Source organism: Trachurus japonicus, chromosome 5 (assembly GCF_045865225.1).
Source record: "Trachurus japonicus isolate A0001 chromosome 5, Traja_1.0".
Classification (NCBI taxonomy): domain Eukaryota; kingdom Metazoa; phylum Chordata; class Actinopteri; order Carangiformes; family Carangidae; genus Trachurus; species Trachurus japonicus.
The window spans coordinates 14,073,799-14,098,285 of NC_140911.1; the positions used below are offsets into that span (position 1 = coordinate 14,073,799).

General features: G+C 39.2%; 1 protein-coding gene across 2 annotated transcripts in view; it reads left to right on the plus strand.

Moving 5' to 3' along the window:
- Positions 1-17,401: 17,401 nt before the first annotated feature.
- The window catches only part of cntn6 (contactin 6), a 107,071-nt gene continuing 99,985 nt past the window's right edge, over positions 17,402-24,487 (plus strand). Inside the window, exon 1 of one of the 2 annotated variants that reach the window (XM_085776464.1) lies at positions 17,402-17,570. The gene's annotated coding sequence lies outside the window, so the exon portion shown is untranslated. The remainder of the gene's footprint in view (positions 17,571-24,487) is intronic. The other variant, XM_085776466.1, reaches the window with a different exon arrangement.

Here is a 24,487-nt window from a genome sequence, read left to right on the forward strand (position 1 = left end):
TAACCAGACGTGGGACTTTGTACAGTAACACTTTCTATTCCATTCTATTAAGTCTGCAATAAATTATTCAAGTCATTATATAAGTTGTTAGGTCAACATTGACATTATTATAAGTTCATTTGGTGAACTTGAAATGTTAGAAACAATAATTTCAGATCCAGTTATCACAGAGCACTTTCTTTCTTTATGAACTGTATTTCTGAACACATGGCTTGAATTTTTGAACAGCTGGTAAATGTTCCTCTGTGTTCACCACTTTGCATACTGTCTAGCACTGGGCAGCTATAGTGTAGTTTGTCATTGAACTCTGTTTCTCTCTCTACAGAGGAATGGAGAAAATGAACCTAAAAAATAAGGTTTTGGCTCAGATAAACAATGAGCTGAAACTCACTAGAAAAGCTCTGCAAAGCTGGGGGTAGCTTCTTTGATGATACTTCTCTTCAGGGGGGTTGAGGTTTTTTGCTGTTATTCACATTGTCAAATGATACATTGTTATAAAAATATTTATCAGCTGGTTTAACCAGCGTATTCATCCTTCTTCTCGCGTTTCCTGTGGAGATCTCAGCCATGAATTTAAATAACTGTGTTATCATCACCAAGAAGAATGAATGCTAAAATTATGAAAGGTTGCGCAATTCAGAGATAAATTAGACTTCAGACTCTAGTGTACAATCCAAATCTGGCTCAGTTTTTTATTAAGTTTTTTGCAAAATCATGCAGACTTTACAATTCTAAAAGGTGCCTTGTTTTATCATTTTCAGCCAACAACAGCCTCTCATTTGCTGACTACAGCAGATTTTAGGTACCATAATTTCCGGACTATTGAGTGCACCTGAATGTAAGCCGCACCAGGGCTGCACTTGCATATAAGGCGCAGGTTTTCATGTGGCAACATGAGATATTTACACAGAAAGACACACGGAACTGGAAGATTTGTGGAACTATGCAAGTCTGCTCGCTTTTCCGCTGTTTTGGTTACGCTCCTCTCGGCCCATGTGCATTTGTTGAAAACGAAGCCGAAGATTAAATGACTCACCCAACACTGCTGCCCAAAGACATGGCGTCTCCACATGGCTGCCATCTTGGCTCAGTCTGCTCGCTCCCTCAGAACATTATGCCTATGGCGCAAATTCTAAAATAACCAGAATTTGCTCTGTTTTTTCAAACGGTTTGGTTTGTTATGAATGTCTGACTTTTCTATGAAAGTAACACGATTATGCAAAAAGTAATAATTATATAGCGACAAAATTTTAGCGCAGATGACTGGATCACCCATATACTGACTACTCTTTTTGATATCACAAAGTCATAAAAGTCATGTCATCTTTTTAAAGGCTGAATTTGTAGCTACGGGCTGTCCAGAGTTCTCTGTGGACTGAGCACTTTGACACTATCATTATAGAATCTAAACAGCTTTATGATCAAACAAGACATAAGATTAGCCCTTTATGCAATATGGGACCTTTAATCATGTTAGTGTGTTTACAGCCACTTAAGTTTTCCATGAAATGTTCAAGCATATGAGGATTAAGCAGGATTGTTCATTTCTGTTCTGAACAAGAAAGCAGACTTAACCTCTCCACATAGTATGTGTTCCTCTTTGCCAGATGACTGACTTCAGTCTTTCTTCACTATGACAAATGTTGTCATTTAATATTGAAGCTGGTCATGTAGCCATGTAATAAAGAGCAAAGCGTTTTAAGAAGCCAAAATTTCAATAAACACTTTCAAGGCATCATTAGCGCCCTCATTACACAACACATAACATGGTCAAGCCACAGCTCAGTCTAGTTTAATTAGTATGATGAACCTTGTCGTGTCAGTCTCTGCATGTAGGCTACACAACAGTGCAGCAAGTGAACTCAAAATCAATTGAATGTGGCACTCATTGATCAACTATGACATTTTAGCCTGTTGCAGTTTAAAACAGTCATTATCACAACCAAACAATGTTGAAATCCCCTGCTATTTTGTTGTAGTTCATCCATTAGAGAGTACAACAACGTACAATAATGGGAAGAAGCCAAGCCCAGGGTGAGTTTGCGCAGTTTAAGACAGTCTGACCCTAATCAATGATTTGTGGCCGCTACATGGACCACTGTCTTTCCTCCTCACTCTCCTGCTTTGTTTGGAGGTCTTGGCTTGGTGAGCAGTGTCTGGAGGTGGTGACAGCAGGAGGAGGGGGCCACTTGGCCATGACAGGAATTAATGAGACTTCCATGGGTAATGACATTACAAAGCTGTATGGCAGGGGAAAGTCAGAAAGGAGGATTACCAGGTATTCACTGTCACGGCCTCTCTTCCAGAGAACAGAGCGGGAACACACCTGTACGGCAACCCGACGACTGACATTCACAACAGCACTGGCCTGAATGGAAGCATGGCAGCTGGGCCATCTCATTTGTGGTGTCTGGGACTCCCACTACTCCCAGTGGCGTCAGGTTCATGGCAAGAAAAGACATCTGCCAGGCTGTCTGTTCGTCTCCTGTGGGGTTTCACTGAAGAGACGAATACAGTCTCTGGGAAAAAAATATATTGTTAGAGATAATCAATTACCGACATGCATCTACACTGTTGTTCTGATTACAGTACCAGCATCTGCTTAACATCTGAAAAGTATACAGTATTTGATTCAAATACTATATACAATTACACATGGAGACAGATTGTATGATGAATGAGTGTGTGCAGTAACAATGGCCATGACCTTTACATATTGCATCATCATCGTATTAATAATGCATTCTGCAGCACTTTGCACAGTGCCATTACTATGTTTCATATTGTGAGTCGAGAAACAGCAACAGTTCGTTCTCCTACTCTTGCTTGCCAGCTTTGTCTGTCAACCAGGCCTTAAGGGCCTGTTTAAAAATTAATGAGCAGTGCTTACACTGTAAATAACTGCTGGTAATGCACCGTGGGTTATTTGAAATGTAAAACCTACTGTCATGCTTTGATTATCTATGTATCTGCCCTGAGCATGGATCCGAGCACGGAAGCAGTGTTCCGTGCAGTCTGGTTGCTGGCTGACTTATTAAGGCTCGCTGTCACTTGTGCACATGTTGAACGGGTTCCCTTGAGTTGAGAAGCAATGGGGTTATTGCAGCAACATTTTGAGGGCACTTCATGTAAATATATAACACAACGTAGTTTTAACGGGGGGTAATTATTTTTCGGACTTACTGAAGATGCGCTGTACTGCAGAAAGTATGTCATAGAGGTAGATTGTTTCCAAAGAAGCTCAAACAGCCATTCTTTAATTTCACATTCATTCATTCATTCATCTTGAACTGCTAATCTGGGAAAAGCTTTTACACAGACAGTTTTCAACCAAGAATTGCATTGCAGAGGGCAGACAAATAGCTCCAGGACTCTGCCATCAATCAGTGTGTCAGTCCTCATTAGTTTTCTTTTAGATGTACCCTCCAACGAACCCATCCCTGTGCCTTTGTAATTGTGTGTCTACTGATACCAGGCTCCTGCCCAGTGAAATATTAATTTGGGTAAACTGTGCTGTTGTAATTTGGATTCCCACTGTATAGTCTCATGGTCACTCTTACTCTATATCGGACTGGAAGTCTATTTTCTGCCCCATATCAATTTTTCATACGCAGCCATTTGTCCTTAGGGGACAAATGTCATCCCAACACTGGATACTGAGTTTTCACCTGTCCCCGCGGTATTCCACTGACATTTCCTGGGCACTGAATGACGTGAGGGGAAAAGACTTGGTTAGACTTACTCTGTTCTTACTTACAAATGTGCCCTACTTCTATCAGACATAGCCCTGTTGCTTTGAACAATCAGACTGCTTTAGGTTCACGATAATATTTCACCCATGCTGAATAACAATCATCTCTGAGGTTTTTTTTTTTTTTGTTTTCATTACTTTCCATCCAGATGATACATTTCACCAGCGGCAACAATTGACCCTATGCAGAGCAACATGAATGAGTTTCGGAGGCACCTGATTATCAACCTGCTTGATGAGTCTGGGCTCTGCCTCCCACCCAGTTTAGAAAAAAAAAAACGAGTGAGGTTCACTCCAGATGGTCATGCCCTTTAGAAGTCACTCTCTTCCCTGCAATAGAGCGAGTTGGCTCCAACTCCCCAGACTGAGTGCTGGGATCAGTCCAGGCGGCTGCTGTTAATGAGCCTTGGTGTTCCCTCCTCTGTCATGCTGGGGTTTCTGGCTCATCTTATACCTCACTTCTGTTTCATCTGCCCATGTTTCTGCATGGGATCAGACAGGGGGAATTGAGAATCAGGTTAACCCTAAGAAACCAGCAGCTTCGGTCTGTCCCATGCATTGCATAGCAGCAGCTGACATCCTAACCCAGTTGTGTCTACACACAGCGTCATTTAAAAGATCCCATAGTTCATCTGAAGAGCAGCCAGTTTGCAAATTCTGTTTAAAATATACACACTGCAGTATATTCATGCTGACACACGTACGCAATTTCATTAATGCGTAATTCATGGTCAGTGTGAGAATGATTACTGTTTATCCACTCCAGACCAAACTGATTATATTTTCTTTTCATTTTATTTGTTCTTTGTGCTTTTATTGTGCAAAGACAATTATTTGACAGTAATTTCAAATAATCTGAATAAATTCAGGTTTTACAAGTTAATATTAAAGTTTAAGAAATTATGCATACAGGAAAATACTGCTATTATGATTTAAAAAAGGGGTTATTTTATTGTTCTAATATTTCTGCTTGTTGGAAAGAGTTGTGTTTTCTTTTTTTTTGGGTTGCTAAGTGTTGTTTTAAGATAATTCTATTTTCTGACCATGCCACACTGTGAAGCTGAGATGGCTAACATGCTGTCAAGCAGTTGCCAAATGATCCAACTAGTAGACACAGAGCAACATCAACATTCAAATGTCAAAATGAAACTTCTGGCCCGACATATGCATGCATCGTTAGTCCCAGTCTGGCCTATATACTTCCACAACTGGGCAGATTTTCTGTGTGTGTGCCAGAATTGGTCCAGAAATGCAAGTGGCATCTGAAGCTGTATATGGGCCCGATTCAGGCCATGAAACCATGTGTATACTGGGCCAGAAGAAAACAAGCATGTGGTCAGAGTATGGTACGGATTTATATCTGGGATGTTTCTGGCCACCTAACCAATACAAGCCCTTTATTTATTCTTCTTTAACTCTGGTTTGATCTCTTCCAGTGCCCAATGCACAGTCAGTTTATCAGATTTAACTGAAAATAGCTGTAGCTTCTGGAAACAAAGAGCAGTTATCAAACCAGAAAAAAATGTGTGTTGTAAAATGAAAACAGTGTGTAAGTTGAGGGAAACTCAGGTGGGGAAATTCACCTTGGTTTCTCTTTACCATTGGCATTGATGACAAGTGGTCCATGCTCAAGAACATACTGTACATGGACATTTCAGTGTGCTGCTTTGTAGTGGAGAATGGTTTAGCCTTATAGACTAATTGTATCCCCTACACAGCTTCACTGAGAGTAAAAGCATGCTTACTGACAGAACCTGCCCCTAAGCTACCATAAATATAGCCTCTGTAGGTAGGTAGTTAGCAACAGTTAAAACTTAACAATTAATGTTTCCCTTGAGATGAATTAAAAGTTGGTGTTTTTTTTTTACTTTCAATATAGCCTGACCATTAGCCAATATTTTTATCATCAGCCTCAGGCATACTTTGTTTTCAGTGCTAATTAGCAAACTATGTAAGGTGAACATCTAGACTAATTTGTCATTGTGAGCATTTTAGCATGCTGGTGGTAGCATTTAGTTTTCTCATTGTAGTAGAAGTCCAAAGAATATGATAAATTCTTTAGTAGAAATTACTCTGAGATGTACCAAGTTGTTTTGGAGGCGGGGGTCCTATGTGACGATAAAACAATATTCAGAAAACATAATTTTGAAGCACATTTAACAAACGGTAGAAACGATACCACCACGACAAGCAATTAACATCAAATCATAAAATAAACAAAATCATGAGATCAGATTCAACAATTAATGTGAAAGTATAATTACAGAGGAACAAAAAGGGAGATCCTCCGCGCTTTAGCTTGACAAACTCTGGACCGGTGCGTCTCAGGGCTGGAGACAGATGAGCAGTAGAGACAAAGGGAGGGCGCTGGAGCACATCGATTAATATAAAGTTATTGAGGTGCAGCTGCTGACGTTTCAACGTCGAACGTTGCGTGTCGAAACGTCAGCAGCCGCACCTCAATAAATTTATATTAATCGACCGTGTGCTCCAGCGTCCTCCCTTTGTCTATAATTACAGAGGCTACACTGTTGCCCACAATGTTGGAATTAAATATTTTTTCACCTCTTCTCATGAAATGATTGTGACAATGTGATTTATTCTTGATAGATAAAGTGTAATTATCTTCTCAAAACTAGTAACTGGGACTCAGGTGATTACTGACGTGTATAAACTGGAATAAAAAGATGAATGTGTCTTATTCCGACTTTATGGGCAACTTAATCAGTATAGTACAATAAAGAGTGTGATAATACAGATTCAATATCTGCAGGTATATCATTCCAGTCATAGGTAGCTGTAAAGATACTGTAATGGCTTTCTTTGTTGTTAAGTCAGACACAGCACAGGAGAGGAAAGTATTGTGCTGTACTGAGTGTCTCAATTACTGTAGGAGAGAGACAACACTAATAGTTTTAAATCAAGAGGATAACTGAAATGTATACATTTAAAGATAACTGCAGTGGCTGTCAAATTAAGGAATAGTCTCTTATTAGCAATAAAGAGAGGAAGAAGATTAGTTTTGTTAGCAACTAGATACTATATAAAATCAGCACAATCCAACATTGGTGAGATGAATTGTAAAGCATGTAGGCTACAGCTTCTTTTTAAAGGCAAATGAAAAGCAGTTTCTGAAAGGGTAAAGAAAACCAATACTGAGGTTCAATTTTTTCAACAGCATAATAATTATGGCATTTAAATGAAAGTTCAGAGTCAACCCATAGGCCAAGGTTTGGTGTGTTCAACTCTTTGCTGTGGCATACAAGCAGGCAATAATGCTTGAATAAACTGTAGGTTTAGAAATTTGGGTTTAATGCTTTGTCGAGTGCCAGAAATCAAAGTGTGAGATTTATTTTTACTGAGAAGTAATTTATTAGCAGAAAGCCCGTGCTGTAGAATGTTAAAATCAGATTGCACGGCTGATTCAGTGTGTATCAAATTAATTTGAGATTAATTTTAGATGTGTGTAAAGTTGAATACAATGTTCTGAACAAATCAAGGGAAGGTCATTAATGAAAAAGAAAAAAAAAAGAAAATGAGGCACACCTCATTCTTTTAATGCATCAAACTTTCTTCCTTGTACAACAACTCGTGTTCTGTTATATGAACCACAGAAGGTAGAGCAGTTCAACCAGAGAAATAAGTACTGACCCACCAAATCATACAGTCAACTTAATTTATTGTAATTCCTTGCAGATAAAGACATGACTTTTGAAAAAGCCGTATGGATTTGACTGTTATTTACTGAGATAATGACACAATTAGTCATTAATTAGTCTTTTTTTTTTTAACACGTTTGCCATTGAAAAGATGGGTCTGTAGGTATTGGCCTTGAGAGCATTCCCTCACATGAACATTTCCATATGGCAGGTATTTTACAAGCAGATGTGGACACACTAAAAAGGTGCGTGAGAGTGTGGGACAATGGTTGGAGAAACTTGACAGCCATCTAACCCCCGGACCATTACTCACGCTTAGGTCATTAATTAATGGTACCTTGTTCCTCGACAGCTGTTATTCTCCTGAAAGTGAAGGAGCTGAGAGGGTAAAAACATTACCAGTAGGCATCGAACAAACCAAGAGGAACTGCTGATTAATGCTTGAGTCAGACACATTAGTTACAAATACATTATTTATAGTTTTGATGAAATACCAAACTTATTTGGGATTTTTTTTTAAGCCATAAGCAAGAGGATCTTTGCAGTAACAGTATTTGGCATTTCTGGTGAAGGTTTTGCTCTTATTGCCTTTAACTGTCTGCACTTCTACAGTCAGCAGGATCCTTGGACTTTGGAAATGCGGACCATGCAATATCTTTCTGCCTGGAAATACTAACAAGGTCATAAGTTATCCAGGGAAGATGCCTCTCCTTGACTTGGTAGGAGCATGTTCATCTTTAGGTTCAGTGAATTCAAAATCTAAAAAGCTCAGGCATTTGGTACTACTTTTTCCAATGAATTGACATGAAGTCATTAATAAATTGATCAACATGAATATAATTGTATTTATTCTTATAGTGCCTGATTCCAATGAATTTTGGTGGCAATTTAATTTTTGATAAATGTGATATGTGCATAATCTGAAACTAGTAATGTAATATCCAGTCAAAAATAAATGCACAAAGACACAGACAGGATGGAAACACCAACATAAAAGAAACACCATGCAATCAACAAATAAAGCAATGAATTAATAAAAAAGTTAATACACTTGAAAAATCGAATGTGTGTTATATTTACAGCAGGATTCCAACATTGTGGCTGTTGATAGAAACTCAAAGTTTCCTGTAAAAAAGGAACCTGGAGAATAAATGAGCAGCAGTTTCAGGGGAATGACAGCAGTTTATATCAAAGTCTTTTCCTTTTTCTTCCTCTGAACTGAATATCGAGCCTATGCATGAGTTTAAAAGAAACATCCTTAATTTTGCATTGTTACGTATGCCTGAGTTCAGCCTCACAGCATCAGATGTGTTTACAATGAAGAGCATTTTTAGGATTGTGGCAAGTTCTTTCAGAGGCTTGAAAGCTTTTCAAGCAAGCTTGGATAATGGTGGAAGCCATCCACCTACAAGCCAAGGGAAAACACAGTAGCCTAGTGTTAAGCTGCGGTGTAACTCAGTCCAACTGTCCAACACTTGGGTGGATGCAGAGTTTACCACCGAGCACCCGGACTGTGAGAAACATGTGAAAGGTAAATGTTTGTTTGTTTGTTTTGTGCTGCTTCCACATGATGTAGTGTTAAACTGGAGATGCTAACTTGCTAAGTACGATCACAGATACACGTAGGCCTATACGATTATTAGCCCATTAGCGCGCTAGCAAGAACTAGCATTTGTTTCCAATGTGATAGCAGCTGTTGCTACAGTGTGTTGCTAATGTTACCGGCTAGTTTCAGGCTCTCATAGACTCCTGAGTCTGAATGACATAAAATAAAACCGTTTAAAATGTTCACAGTGGACCCGCTGCTTGTGCTGGACCAGTTGAAGTTCATATCTACGGTAGAAGTTTACCATCCAGCTAGCAATCAGGGTGAACTGGACTGTTGTTGCCAGTCTGTAACCTTAGCGACCGTTCCCTGGACAACCATCTGCCGCTCTTCACCAGATGGAACCCCACAGGTTCATCATCCTTCTCAGAACTGATGGATATGTGAGTAAAAATTGATCAGTGATCTGCTTTTATTGTGAATCAGTCCTTTGTTTCTAGTCACAACACTCGGGCCTGCAACAGGTTTCATTTTGTTTTGTTTTTCTTTGAAAACTGTGTGTGTGTATAGCCTATCTAGCCTATGTAAAAAGGTTTTTTTTTTTTTTTAAATGTAGACACTTAAAAAAGGGTAACACTTTAAAGGTAGGCTATCTATTTACTATTTACAGACATTGATTTTAACTGAAAACTAGCCTACTGGAAAGTTTTTTATACTGGAAAGGGAATCAATGTGTTTGGCATTTTGTGTGCGTTGTATGTTTATTAAAAATATTCCTTTATAACTTAATTCAATATTTTAATTGATGATATTGTATTTGTGGCCTATATATTTTGTGTTTAGTTCATTAAAGTGTAGTTGAGTTAAAGGGAGAAAACATAAAGTTATTAGACGGGACCACATTAGCCTACTGGCGCCGCCGCAAAGCTCCAGAGCTGGAGGGAGACTGCTCGCGCTGGGAGAGAAGCAGGAAGACTCTAGTTTATGTTGAACAGGTAATCTTTGGTTTTATTGTGGAAGTTGTGAAAAGCCATGTTTCGTTTCTGCTGGCAGGCCTGTTGCTCCGCTCTGCTGCTGAAGGGAGGCGTCGTTAGGAGGCAAGGGGTGTGTGTGGTACAGTACATAAAAGTACAGAGGGCCCGCCCATAGTACTTACAACCCCCCATTACTACTTGGTTAACCATAGTTTGAACGAAAAGTGAAAAAAAAGAAAAAAAAAAAAACATTTACTGCAATCTGTGGGATCGGTGAAAAAAATATTAAAATGCCTTTATTTTACATGGCAATTCATTTAAAAATCATATAGCCAACATGTTGCGACTACCAACACTGGTCTTCATCAGGGCTTTACAACCCCCATAACTACTTGATTAACCATATACATTAGCTACATGGGATAGGTTGCACAGTTGAAATAATGAAGAATTCTACCTCTAAGCTCATAATAGAATCAGTAGACATTTTCAAATATTTCACTCTCAAATGATGTGAGTAAGTTAGCAAACCTATTTTAACAAAGTCTAAATACTGGTTACTTAATGAATGATTCAGAAACCAGAGACTAAACAGAATATCTATTGTCTTCTGTGGTCGAGATAAAAGTGGGTCAAAAATCCTTGTTTGCTCTCTTCCTTCACACATGAAGACCCCTCTCCCTGAAGACACAGTTAGAGAGAGAAACCTGTGTTGCCTCAGCAAGCAAATAAAAAAATCTGAAATATAATAAGACAAAAGTGTGACTTAAGGCACTAGCAGAAGCCACCACAGACACATTAGCCTGAGGTCTCCTGATTAAAGCTGCAACAGCCGTAATAATATAACAAATGGTGGTGGAGTTTTTACAATTATGTGAGTCATTATGTTCCTTTGCAGACACACATCTGTTTGTAGAGAAAAGTATTTGTGTGATCATCTTTAAATGTAGCCTTTATTTGTGGGGGAGGTAGACTACAGGCAGGAAGCAGCTTTAAGTTTAAGTATGTGTAGGCTCCATGGGTTTCTTCTAGCAGAAAAGGAAAGCCTCTCCTCTGGTCCCCTGTGAAGCAATTTGTTGAGGTAGCACATAAATTACACAGACGGGTCTCGGTGCCACTTATTGCAGACAGATCAGATCCTGATTGAAAGTTCTGGATATAAAAAGCATGTCTGATTTGTCTGATCTTCCCTCTGAAATGTTACTGGACCCGTGTTGAATGAAATGCTATGAATCATTATTAACAACCACTGTGTACAGCATGTAGGACTGTTTGGCATATGGGAGGTACCAAAAACCGACATAGAAAAGATTATAGTTTGACTCTAGATAAATACCTCGTTAGAACGGGATTATCTTATCTCCTATCTACAGTATATCATTAAAATAATGACAATTAGGTTTGTGGAATGTCATAAAAATAAACAACATAATGTCCTAGATTCACGTGGGAATCAAATGCTACTTTCCTGTGTAATATTGGCCCATACATCCATAATAATCTCCACCTATCACATACTTTTTGTACTTATTGCCTTTCTTCTTATTTTGTTACTATGGCTGTGGATGCAGGCTAACAAGAAAACACAATGTGGCTCATAATAACCTGCAGCATAGACAATGTATTGGCTGTTTTTTTTCTTAAAAGTCTCAAGTCTTAAAAGCAAACCTTAGTGGTTAAATTACTTGTTACATTTTGGTTAATCAGCACTGTGGTTCCCTCTAACAATACCATCTGTCATGCTCACATTGGATCTTGTGTTTTTTCTACATATAAATTGTAAAGCACACATTGTGGTTTAACCAGAGTAAATTACTTACCACCGATGGCTAACTTACTGTACGTTGGAGGTTCTGTTCTCACAGTGAGGCTCACAGTGCTGTACATATGGCCAACTTAGATATTTAATTAAGCTTCACAACTATAGTATATATTTTTTTCCAAAAAGGCAATTAGTGACAAATCTTGTGACAGTAAAAGAATAAAGCAAAAAAAGTTTACTATCACTTCTACTTCTCCGTCTGACTGGTCGTTTTACATGTAAATAACTGAAATTAACAGTTTGAAAGTGGCTGCTGTTAACCTGTTAGTTTTAATAGCCTGTGCTTCAGTCACTGTTTCGTACATGTTCCACTGTCTGACAACAGTCACAGAAAAACATGCAAGGGAGAAGATATTTATTGCAACTTCTGCTGTATTAAAATAAGGAAGAGATGCAACCAGCATGATACTGTCTGAGAAGAAACCAAACACAATGCCATGAGGTCACAATTCTGGTAATTAGTGCAGCATTAAGCAACGTTTGAAAGAGATTGAAGCTGCCTTTTAATTGGTTGAACATGACTTACCACTGGCTAGTTAGCTAGCTAAAAGACATGGGAATAAGAAATCAATGGAAGTAGCATAACTTTTTAGGTTCTGTAGAATGGACAAGAAAGTTGTGGAATAAAAAACAAGTAATAAATAGTGAGATAAACTTATTTTACACTTGACAATTGAATACTATATATCTATTAGTTACTGATGTCTCCAGCATTGATTCAGAATTGATTTTTTGACCACACAGGAGTAGCACAGCAAAACACAGTTTGGTGGTATGTAGGTAACACACAGTAGGTTGAGTGGAGCTGTGTTTGCGTTCTGCTATGGCAGGGTACAACGCTGAAATAAGGAGTGGATATAAAGAGTAATGTTCAAATGAAACTATTGATTAGCACACCAAAATATGTTTTTAAAGACACAACCTCACAGTAGGAAATTACTGTGCTTTTTTCTCCCAAAAATAAATAACATAGACGCAGTAAATCATTCACTTTCTTGACAGTGAGTTTCCTGCAAATATAATATGATTTTTTTGGTGTAGGATAAATTAGAGTTTCTCAGAGTTTGGATCAGATAATCAGTACAACAGATGCTCGTTGTGAAACTACAAGCACACAAAGCAGCAGGACTTTTGTACTGTATTGAAGACTAAAATGCCGTAAATTATAATTACAAATCTGCAGTGGAGTGTACACAGTGAGTCTGCACTTCACAGATATTCTGTTTTCATCACACAATAATCGAATAAATTACATGTCACATTGTGGTATGCTTCTTTGTAATGGAACAGGGAGAAAAATAAAATGGTGTAAGCTTGCATTGTGGTTCTAACACTGAAGTGGTTGAGAGCACAGGTCTTTGCCTTTCATGTTTTCAATTTAACCCTTGGTGAATGAATGTGATTATGCAAATGACAAAAGGACATCAAAAGGTAGCTGTCTCATTTTCTCTTTACAGACAATCAATGAGATTTGGCTGAAATACAGGACAAAACCGCTTCGATGTCATAAGACCAGCAGATATTCAATGAAAATCTCTGCCTTTGTTTGGAATATAATGGGTCCTTAGGCGGCTGCTAGAAGGAAACCTGGCCCTTAGTGTGTCCGCCTCACAGACATACAGTACAGCTCAAACAGTGCACAGATAAATACAGACATAATCAGAGAAAATCGACGTCAGCCGTGATGTCACTGGAAAAGTTATGCCCAAACGGTATCATGGCTAGCCGGCAATGGAGCTTGAAAGTTTGGGAGCATTTTACCAAAATAAAAGAGAAGAATGTGCAATGCAAAATCCGCAAGGCAGGGTGGGGGGGATAAGCTTTAATTTACGTATGATTCCATTAGTCGACTAATCGCAAAAATAATCGATGATGATGATTGACGTCGATTATCAGGACCAGCATGTTTGATATTATCACACGTTCACATAAAACATGTGAATTTGTGATAAGTGAATGTATAGTGTGATGTAATTGTCACAAATGATCTCATTGAAAACGTTAGTCTATGATTCATGCAAACCTTTGTTCAGTTCATCCTCCGTATTGTCCTAAGGACATGCGTTCTTTGGGAATTTCTTTTGAATATGTTTATAGTTAGATTTACATGTATACAAATGCATTTCAATCTTTTGTTTCAGAACAAGCTGGAGGTTGATGGAAGTTGGTTTTGTCCAAAGCAGTACAGTAGCAGCAGGTATGTGCACATAACCTGTTGAAATGGTTTTCAAATAAACTTGTAAATCTTTCAAAAGGTGTGTTTTGATGTGTTGCTGGACCATCAATGTATAGCTAAATGATGTTTTAAGAGTTGATTCTCCAGTGCCAACTGTGAACAAGGAGCAAAATGTGTTAACACTTCTCTGTGTTAAGCAGGTTTTTGATTAATCATTCTTTTGGTTTCTTTGTGTTTTTGTTTCTGTGTATAACCAAAAAACACTTTCCTGACATTGTTGTCTGCCTAATTTATTTGGACTGTTTTGTTGCCAAATACCCACATTTTGCCAGGATGAGGGGATTAGAGCAATTAAGGGAATATGTCCACTGTTCAAGATATTCTTTCTAAATCTGTGTCCTGCTGACAATAAAGTGCTGCAGAACCTCAGTAATTCTACTATGTGTGGAAAAACAAGCTGCACCAAATTGATTCTTTTGTGACAAAGTTTTTGTTGGTATTAAACAGGTGATGGAAGCTTTGGCATACAAATGGATCTGCAGTCATTTTCACATCAGATTTTGTCTTTCTGTGAATGTGACTTTACATTGGCCTGAAAAAAGAAAAGAAAAGAAAAAGATAAATACATTGTTCCTTTTATTATACAATGTTCATCAAAATAAGTTACCTATAATGTTTTTCCACAACCATTTTAATTTTGATTTGAATATAGTGGAAACGATAACTGACAGGCAATGACAAACACTGAGCTTTAAAGTCACTTTCTCACCCAAGTGATTGAATCCATCTAATATTACTGAGCTCTGCAACACTTGCCCAGGTTGTTCAATATCAGGAAGTTCATAATGTAACACTTGATGTCCCACCGGATTAGGCAGTAATTACATGAAATGAATACTTTAATTATGTAGACGCTTCTGATAAGTGCATATTTGCCCTTGGTGTAGTTTGTATTCCAGGATCCTGAGCACATTCTCCACAGATCATGAAACTGAAATCTACCCTCGCCACTTCCTTTCTATTTTGGGGGCGTGGAATTTCACAAGGGACTTGCCTATATTGATAATCATGTGCATACTGCAGGCATATCTTCCTCTGGGATTTGTCCTTACATGAATGGCCCCTGGAGCTATTATCTGTAACGATAATGACTCTCCCTGTCTGCTGCCTTACTGGCCAAGGTCCTGAGAATGAGGCCAGAAACCACATTCTTCCCTTCTTCAGTCTGGACAAAGAGAAATCCCCTGAAAATGTGTCTCATCTCAGCTTTTTTGTCGTTTTCCTCCTCATCCTGCTGCTGCTAACTTCATCTTACTAATGCTCTGTGGAATCTAGTTGGACAGTTGCTACATTTTAACTAAAAAAGACTTGTTGATATTTATCTACACAGAGATATTTTGAGTTGACCAGAAGGTTGAACACTGAAGTTACCAAACTCTTCTCTTTTTTTGTTAACACTGTCAAGGGCATATCTGCTCTTTCAGTTCTTGTGCTTCGAATTACCTGGAGTGCTTTTAATTCTCTTGGTTTTGTCTTTGTTACTGACTGAAGATGTTCTGTCTGAAATTGCTTCCATGCCAGGAACTCAATTTACAAAAACAGATGAGGTCCAAAGAATGCAAATGAATGAGTCAGAGACATGCCACCCTAATTTTGGTTTGCATCCAAAGGTGAAGGACTTTGAGGCTCTATGAAATAAAATTAAAACAGAGACAGAACATGTGCTGATTTTTTAATTATTCTTATTTGTAATGTTTTTGTGACAGATGTATCACATAATTTCAGATATTTCTCCAAAGTCCATTTAACAATTTTACTCATTTTTGGTTTTTACATTCAATGAATTGATGTCAGCCATGCATGTGTCACTTTGATGCCTATTTGAATATCATCTCAACTGTTTGCACAACAAAATGAATTTAAGAATGATATCAGGAGAGAACTTTTATTGTGAAGTGGTCAAATATAGGATGTCATCATGTCATATTATCTTCCTTTATAGATTTAATTTAAGAATATGTTCATTCAGAAATCCATAAAATAATTTTCATTGTCCAATTTAATGAACACCCACACCAACACAGGGAAGGACTGAGCTCACCTTAATTTTTTGCTGAGTCCAGGGTCAGTACTAAGCCCCTGTGTGGCCCAGTATAAACTTCTCGACAGTTGACAGGCAGCAATTCGAACCTCTGTGCCACCTGCCACCCTCACAAGCTTATAGCAATATTGTGGCCAAGACTGCCCAGATGGTACCGATAACAACAATGTGCAGGGCTGGCCAGACGTGCTCTCTCCATCCAGATTTCTTCTTCTTGTTTGCAGACCCAACAGATTGCTCTGTGATGTGGACCAGCAAACATTTAATGACGGCTGCATCCATGCTCAGCCGCTCTGACGGGATCACAGACTCCAGTTTGCGCAAACGCAGGTCCCTGATGTTAGCCTTGCAGATCTCCATGATGTCCTGGGTGTCAAGGCACAAACTTTTCACGGTAAGTCCCCGCAGGATCTGGTTCACCAGATGTTTGGTGTAGGTGACCATATCCTTTTTCATCCAGATGTCCTGCAGATGTTGCTTAGTGAGCAGTCTTATGGAAGGAATAGTGGCAAATGCCTGGCTTTCATCATTCAAACACAGACAATCTTGACTCTTTTTGACTCTTGTGTTGTCCTTGGCTCTGCCTGCTGTATCATAGCCAGTAGCAGAAGAATCAATCTCCACATTCTTCTTTGGTGGCCCCATGTCTTCGATGTGTCCTTCAGTACCAAATGTTGTGCCTTTTCCTTGTATTTGTGCCCCACCACATGGAAGCAAAGTCAGTTCTCAGGGACTGTTGTTGTATTCGCCTCTATGTTTAGAACACAGTTACCCATTGCGCCAAAGGACAAGGCTGGTACATCCGCTCATTGCCTCCAAAAATTGAGGAGCATCACCAACACTCAGGTGCCTGAAACACACAGCAGCCTCAAAAACAGGCGCTGTGTTGCCTTAAGTTATAAATCTTTCTGGTTCACTCGGGTTCTTCACTGCTCAGAGGCAGGCAGTCTGTAGTTGATGATTGAGCATAGTGACTGTTCAGCAACCGGGAACCTACAGTATAGTTTAGGCAAGGTTAATGAGTTTTAGAATTGCCACTAATATGTTATGCATACACTCCAACTGTGCTGTGGTGTGACTTTTGATTCCAAACATTAGGCTACTGTTTTCCTCACTTATCTAATTAATTTTTTTACCATGCATGTCGATGTGTTTTATGACTTGTAGAATATCTGTGAATCACACTCATGGCTTAAATAGAACACCTCTCAGAAAAACAAACTAAATAACAAACAAATAAAAATACAAAGAAGAAAAAAAAACGTGTCACCACCTGTTAGACTGCATGCACATAAATTGCGTGTTAAGTGAGATGCCATGGTGATGAGGAGGAAACTGTCGGAAATTGTTTGATATAAGGGGGGAGTGGTCTGAATCGCGCTGTCCTTTATTGAAAAAAAGACCGACTCACTTTAGAGTTCACTGCTGGGACGCCTGGCAGTCCTTTCATCCACAGAGCAGACTGTGTGGCTCGGTGCTCTGCCCGACAGCCTCTCTCATCCTTTCCTCTGCTGAACTGTCGTGTCTCCTCTCACGAACAGGTAAGGCGTTCTAAGTTATTGTGTCACGAAATGCTGTGCGATCTTTGTGGAGTTGGTCTCCTGCCTGCCTGCCTGCCTGCGCGTTGCAGCGCTCAGATGATTCAATACCTTTTTCTTTTGTCACGCATTTCTGCACAGGTGCCGCGCAACTAGGATATGATTCCCTTTGATACGCTTTATACATTTACACATATGCATAGGCCTACATATATATCCCCGGTTGAAGCATTTAAAAGTAAGTTAAGTCTCAGACAACAGTGTTTTCTGTGAAGGAGTGAAACATCGTGATACATTTGCGCATTCCATCAGGCTGCAGCAGTGGGAATAACACGCGTTGTGGAGAGAGGAGGTTACTGTTAATGAGAGGGGTAATGTACAGTAAGGTTTAGGATTTTTTTAAGGATGCAGATGAGGCGTTCACGTATGTTCTGTGGTCGGATTGAAGTTGGAGGTGAAGCGCGCCTTTTCCTCTCGTCCACATTCCATTACTATGTAGATGATTGAAGCGCAGCGCAGGAGACACCTGCAGCGGGAGATCAGAGGCTATGAACAGAGGTTTTCTCCACGTGATCCCCACCCCCCACCCCCACGATTTATTCTGGCATAGCATTTCATTATTGAATAATATTTCGTTAAGTACAGTGAAAATCCCTACTAGAAATAAGAAGGTTTATGCCCTTAAAGCATCAACATTAAATCCTCAAAATATAGCCTCAAATATTGGAAATGCTCACTTGAAAAGAGTTTGTGATAAAGAGATTGGCAATAAATGCTACAAAAGCTTATCTTTAGAGGGTGACAGAATCGTGCCCACCTACAGTTTTTCATCTAGAGAGAGAGCGCATGTGGGGGAGAGAGAGAGAGAGAGTGTGTAGGTGTGTGTGTGTGTGTGTGTGTGTGTCTTGGATGTGCGACTAGTTCTCTGGTGTTTGTTTCATATTTGAAGTGCTGTATTCAATAAGTGCCTCCCCCCTGTCTTCAAATGTCTTAAGTCATTGTAGTTATTTGTTCTTGTGCTGATATACAAGGATCATTAAAAGGAAAATTACCCCCTGCACACACACTCACACCCACACACTCACTCACCCCTTTCCCACCCAGGAAGGTACTACAGCATAATAAATATGCCATTAGCCATTTTCATTCAGATGCAATACCCCCCAAATTGTATTCAGTGATCACACTTCTCTGTCACTTAGTCTAGTGGAATGATGATTAATATGCCACTTTGTGGCTTAATTTCTAAGCACCGACTTAATAAATCTGCCACATTCATGTAGCCCCATCGATTACTCTCAGGAGGGACATCTAGAGAATACATAAGGGCCCCTTCACACCCTCATTGCCACATAATGACAGAGGTGAGCAGATTTTGGCCACAATCCACAAAAGTGAGAAAATACGGTTGATAAACAAGCCACATTGGTATAGTTTTATTCTTAGTGTAGTGGGCTGGTAAACCGACATAAAGTTAATATGGCCTCTGCAATATGCGTTCTCAGCATCTACAAAATAAGAAACATGTGTGATGTTTCCCAGTGAGGGGTCTGGGATGTTCCAGGTGTTAGACTGATTCTTGGCAACCACAGTAAAAATTACTGATTTCATTCACCATTGTTTTATTTGAACAGAAAGATCAACTGCAACAGTAATCAAAATATATTATTTTGCCGTGTGTACACAGCTTTTGGAGGTAGAAGGAAAGGCTGTCAGTGTAATTGTAAACATTTCAGAGCAGGAAGGAGGTTATCACCTCATGTTGCCTGAGTTCTCTGGGTTTTTGCTCAGCAGCAGCAGTCTGAGCAGGTAGGTAGTGTGGGCTGAAGGCTAATCTTCACAGGGGTGATAGAGATAACAGTGATGTATGGAGCGGATGGGGTGGTTTAACACCCAGAGCTGACTGTTGTCTAGCGGGGTCAGGTCTGTGATACCAAAGTACTGCTTCAGCCAGCTCCTCTCATGCCTGGGATTTGGCAGTCTTAATAACTGCAGGTGGATACAAGCAGAGGCGGCCTCTGTATTCACAGCCTGCAGATGCCTTGATGAATGCTGTGTTGTAGCTCTGGCATCTGTCAGTCGCCTCTGCTTTCCAAGTAAAATGCCTCCTTGGCCAGTAGTCAGACAACCAGTTCATACCGTGACATGGTTATGTCGCTATCTACAGTGAAAGTGATGGCTTGAGTTATTCCTAATGGAGACACTACACCTAGAAATTTTCTGATTGCCACTACCATACCTCTGCATTGGATGTGGTAATAACACGAGCACTTTGTAGATGTAGAATTTATGCTCTTGCAATATGGGCCTTTATAAAATGCATCTGCACAGTGTGAGCATTGACATTTCTGACACATGAGCCCTAATAAGGTCAAAGTGAATATCACAAGATTTTTAAGCTCCCGAATGTATTTTTTTGTCATTTTCATTTACCTGCATAAATGTATGATTCAGTCATGTTGCTTTCATCAATCCAGCAAAAGTATTGTTTCAGATTGACCATTCACTAACTGCCCAGCACTGCCCAGCAAAGAGAGTTAGTGATGATCTTAGGAGTTTTCAGAGTGTAAAAAAATAGCATGTGAAGATGCAAATGTTACAGAGCCAAATATTTTTTCCATGCAGTTAAAGGAAACCAAAGCATGGAAATGTAAACTTGCATTGTTTGCTAACCATATTTTATAGGCTAATATATAGTGTTTTCACTTGGTTACAATAATTAGGTAAGCTTTATCTGTAATATTAACTTTCATTAATTGCTCTGCTACTAAACTGCTCCCATGTGTAAAACCATGCTATTGTTAAGTTTACTGTTCATTGCACGTAATGTGTAACATGATATGACCAAATTATTATGACAAAACTGTACAGAAAATCAGTATGTTAGTTACATTTTATATATATTATATTGGCTAATTATCTGCTGACAGGAAATGTAATTACTGTATCAGCAGTTTTCTTTGGTAACATTGCTGAGAAGTCATACTGGCAGTTTTGTGTGTGGGATGATTTCATGATTTCATGTATATCATAGGTTCATTTTTTTTTTTTTTTTGCTTTTTTTTTGCCTTTTTTATTGATAGCACACAGTAGAGATAGACAGGAAAGGGGGAGGCAGAGAGAAGGGGAATGACATGCAGGAAAGGTCTGCCCGACGCGGGACTCAAACCGGGGACGCCTGCATTGAGGACTGTAGCCTCTACATGGGGCGGCCGCTCTACCCACTGCGCCACACACCGCCCCATAGGTTCATTTTTAAAATCATATTTACAGGTTAGTTTTGTCTCATTAGTCATGTTGTATGTAGCAACATCAGTTTGTTTCAGTGACAGACTGTTGCCAAGGTGGAAGGAATGGATGGAGATGTGTTAATCAAATTGACCTGATCACACCTATGAGGCCCCATAGGCTCTGGATTAAGTCATTTTTCTTTATTAGAAATAAGCTTTAAATCACAGAAGCTAAATGAAAAAATGCACACCAGAGACTGCGCACATTATTTGATGCAGTCATTGCACTTTATCACTTTAAGACAAATCCAGACTGAAAGTATGATTATTATGCTGTGATTATTGATTGGCTGCTGTCTATCAATGGACAGAATCCGTTATAAAACACACGCAAATGTGCTGCAACAGCTGAGCAGCACCACATCCACTGTGCTTTGGATTGTTGAACAGCAGAGGCTCCTCTGACAGCTCCTCTACAGGTGAGCTGGATCGAGAGCACAGCACCGTCCTTTTTTTTTTGCAGCGCCGATAAAAAAAAAAAAAAAACTAAAGTATTAATCGGTCAAAGTTTTTGTTATCGATTATCGATTGATCAGTGAAGGGAAGTGAGGTGATAGCTTAATGTCAGGTGACAAAGTATTATTTCAGAAGGCCAGTGCACTTCTTACCATTTGTGTGTTACAGACTCCAGTGGTCATGATGCGCTGAAGAACTTCTTATGCTCAGAGTCTCTGTTGCTATGGTTACCAACTAGCGGTTGAGCCACCGCAATAATATTTAGTACTGTCATCAGGCAATTTGACCGAAACGTCTTTGTTGGTGTTAATTATCACTTTTTAACCGACGCCCTGCAGCCAGTCAGAATTGAGTATTCACCCAGACCATGGTATAAGGGCCCTTAACTATCTAAAAAAAAAATCTAAATTAAGGTTACACTTTTGTCGACCTTTGCTGTTTTGAATAGATTTATTCCCCAAAAATCATTTTACAATCATGGAGAAAAAATATAAAAGAGCGGCAATTTCTCATGATTGAGGGCCTGATTGTAAAGTAACTCAAATGATTAAGTCATTGTTATGCATATTACATTTTCTGTTGACTGACAGAAACATGGTCATTTTCACAGTATAAATTGATATTTTGAGTCTTAATGCCTTCAAAAGCAGCCAAAATCTGATTTGTGAGTAATTCAATGGAGAAATTTTCTTTTGACCCATGGAGATAAAACGTTTCAGTCAAACTTGAATTTAATTCTGAATGAACTATTAATAATTGCATTTGCGAGGTACAAATGTGTTTAATAATCCCACAAAATTTCAGCTATTGGTATCGCTGAAGGCTTTTAGAAAGGCCAGTGTTGCAGTTAGCAGCTTATCAGCATTCTGTTAATGGTGAGCGAGATAAAGGCCATGTTTCTGATGTTCAGCTACAGTAGTCAGGAGAGTTTCAGAGGGAAGCTGGAGGTGTAGCGTGATGACATGTGGTCGGGCTGTAGGAGGCCAGGTAAGCAGGGCAGAGTGGTGACCTTCACTCTGTGATAGTGACTGACAGAAACTTGATGAAGACTCTGCAGCTAGAGTCATGTTGAATTATTCCTGACGTGGAGCTGAAAGACACCTCAAAGCCAGAGAGGAGCATTTTACGCCATCGTATTGGAATTAATTCAAGAACCTGACCAACAGACTTCTCAAAAAAAAGACATCTGCTCTGTTCATTTTATGCCAAATCTGTTATTCCTCAGTCAACTGTTGAGCTCAGCAGCTGGAGCACATTGCTAAGCTGCTAAACCTGTACAGTGCAACATGTGAACTGTTCACACTTCAGTTTGATTTGTTTTATTTTGTAATTTACCTTCCTCAGCAGAATTGTTACCTTTGTGTGATCCACCTTTGTCTAATGCACCCTGGCAGAGGAAGCCTGGCTTATGAATAAATCAGAGCCCTCACTTTCACTGCTTTGAACGATAGCGGATGGAATTGCCATGTACTGTACTATACCAAACTGAACTGAGCTACTTTCATCTTTTTTTTTTTTTTTTTGCCCCCGACTCCCCCGCACTAAAAATAACCCAACTGCAGTAAACCGTTGTCTATACATTGCATTGAACACAATTTCATGAATAATTCCAGCTCGTGTTGCTGTTTTCCACAATAGTTTTTACAATCAATTATTCATATAAACCTGGATGTGAACTAGTGAGTTTTTGTTTCAGAATTTTTACACAAGTGAACCTACATTTTTTATCTCTGATGTAAGATGGGCCACCTCCGCTTACTGTTCACCCATGACTTAAGCCTAATCTTCTGGAAACATATTTGTCGTGGAAAAGCAGCAATTATTATTTTTTCATCTTATGATTTTTTTGATTAATGTTTGTCAGGAAGCTGATTGTAACCGTAATAGCTTTAGTGTTTGCTTGGATATTTCTTCATGTCTCTCCTAGTGCCAATATGCCAGATTTAGACTTTTATATAAGTTTATAGCTGCAGTCCAGAACAGGATTACCAAAGCAATATTGAAAGTAAACAACTGCATGCTCAGAAAATAATTTTAGGGAAATAAGTTTTATCCGTAGCCTAAAAAAAGTAACAGATCCTCGGTACGCTGCACAAACCACCAACACACCACAGCAAAGTTTTGAAAATGTATAAAATTTTCCTGCTTTTCAGGCAGAGTCTGAGGTGTGAGGGAAAGATGTCTATGGATAATACCTCAGAAAGAAGATAGGAGCCCAGCTTAGTTTCCTCTAAACAAATCCTCTGTTGCGCTAACATCACTACCACATTAGTGTTGATGCACAGTTCCCTGCACTGAAAAGAAAGAAGACTCCACTTTAACTGGAGCAGCACCTGCACCACACTGATAGAAAGCCTGCAATATGAACCAGTCACACTGATACTTACTGCAAATTCTAAAATGCGATGATATTCATAACAGGACGAGTATCAACTCATCATTAGAATGGAAATCCAAATAAATGTGTTTCAGGCGAAATGGGGGTGGCAACTTACATCCTTCCAAGTTCTCCAAAAAACACACTTTATAAGTTGAATGATGTGTGGATATTTTGGAATGTCTGAAATAAGATTGGCAGTCTCCTAGTCAGATAAGACCTTGACTTGCATGGGGTGTTAGTTTATCCCAGCTGAGGACATATTGGTGGAGAATACTGTGGAGTCTTTAGAGTAGCTTTGTGCCTCAGAGCAATGTATACGATATCTGGAATAGGAAGCTTCTGTCTGTGATGGGAATGTATATTCTATCCCTTGCCTTCACATCATTTCCCTGCCAATATATGCAGCTAATAGTTATCCATGCGGAATATGAATCAAACCACATTTACGGAGGCTATTTGACTTCAGAGCAGCTATGAGCTCTGGTAGAAAATATATTTCTATCTGTCATATGAACTGAGTTACATGCCTGTCACATTCTTTTAAAATGAAAATATTGTAATCGTGGGCCTTAAAAAACGACTAGAAATATTATACTGAAAAACTAAAGCAGCATGTCCTTGGCAAAAAAAGTTACTACCTTCCCCAGCCAATCTACGCAGAAGAGACTGAAAGACAGAGACAGCACTGTTTTTTTTAAATTTATTTCAGTGTAGCTACTTAGTCCTAGTGTGATATGGAAATAAGTAAGATTGTATAGGTGTATTTCATTTCAATGCTGCCCAGTATCCTTCAC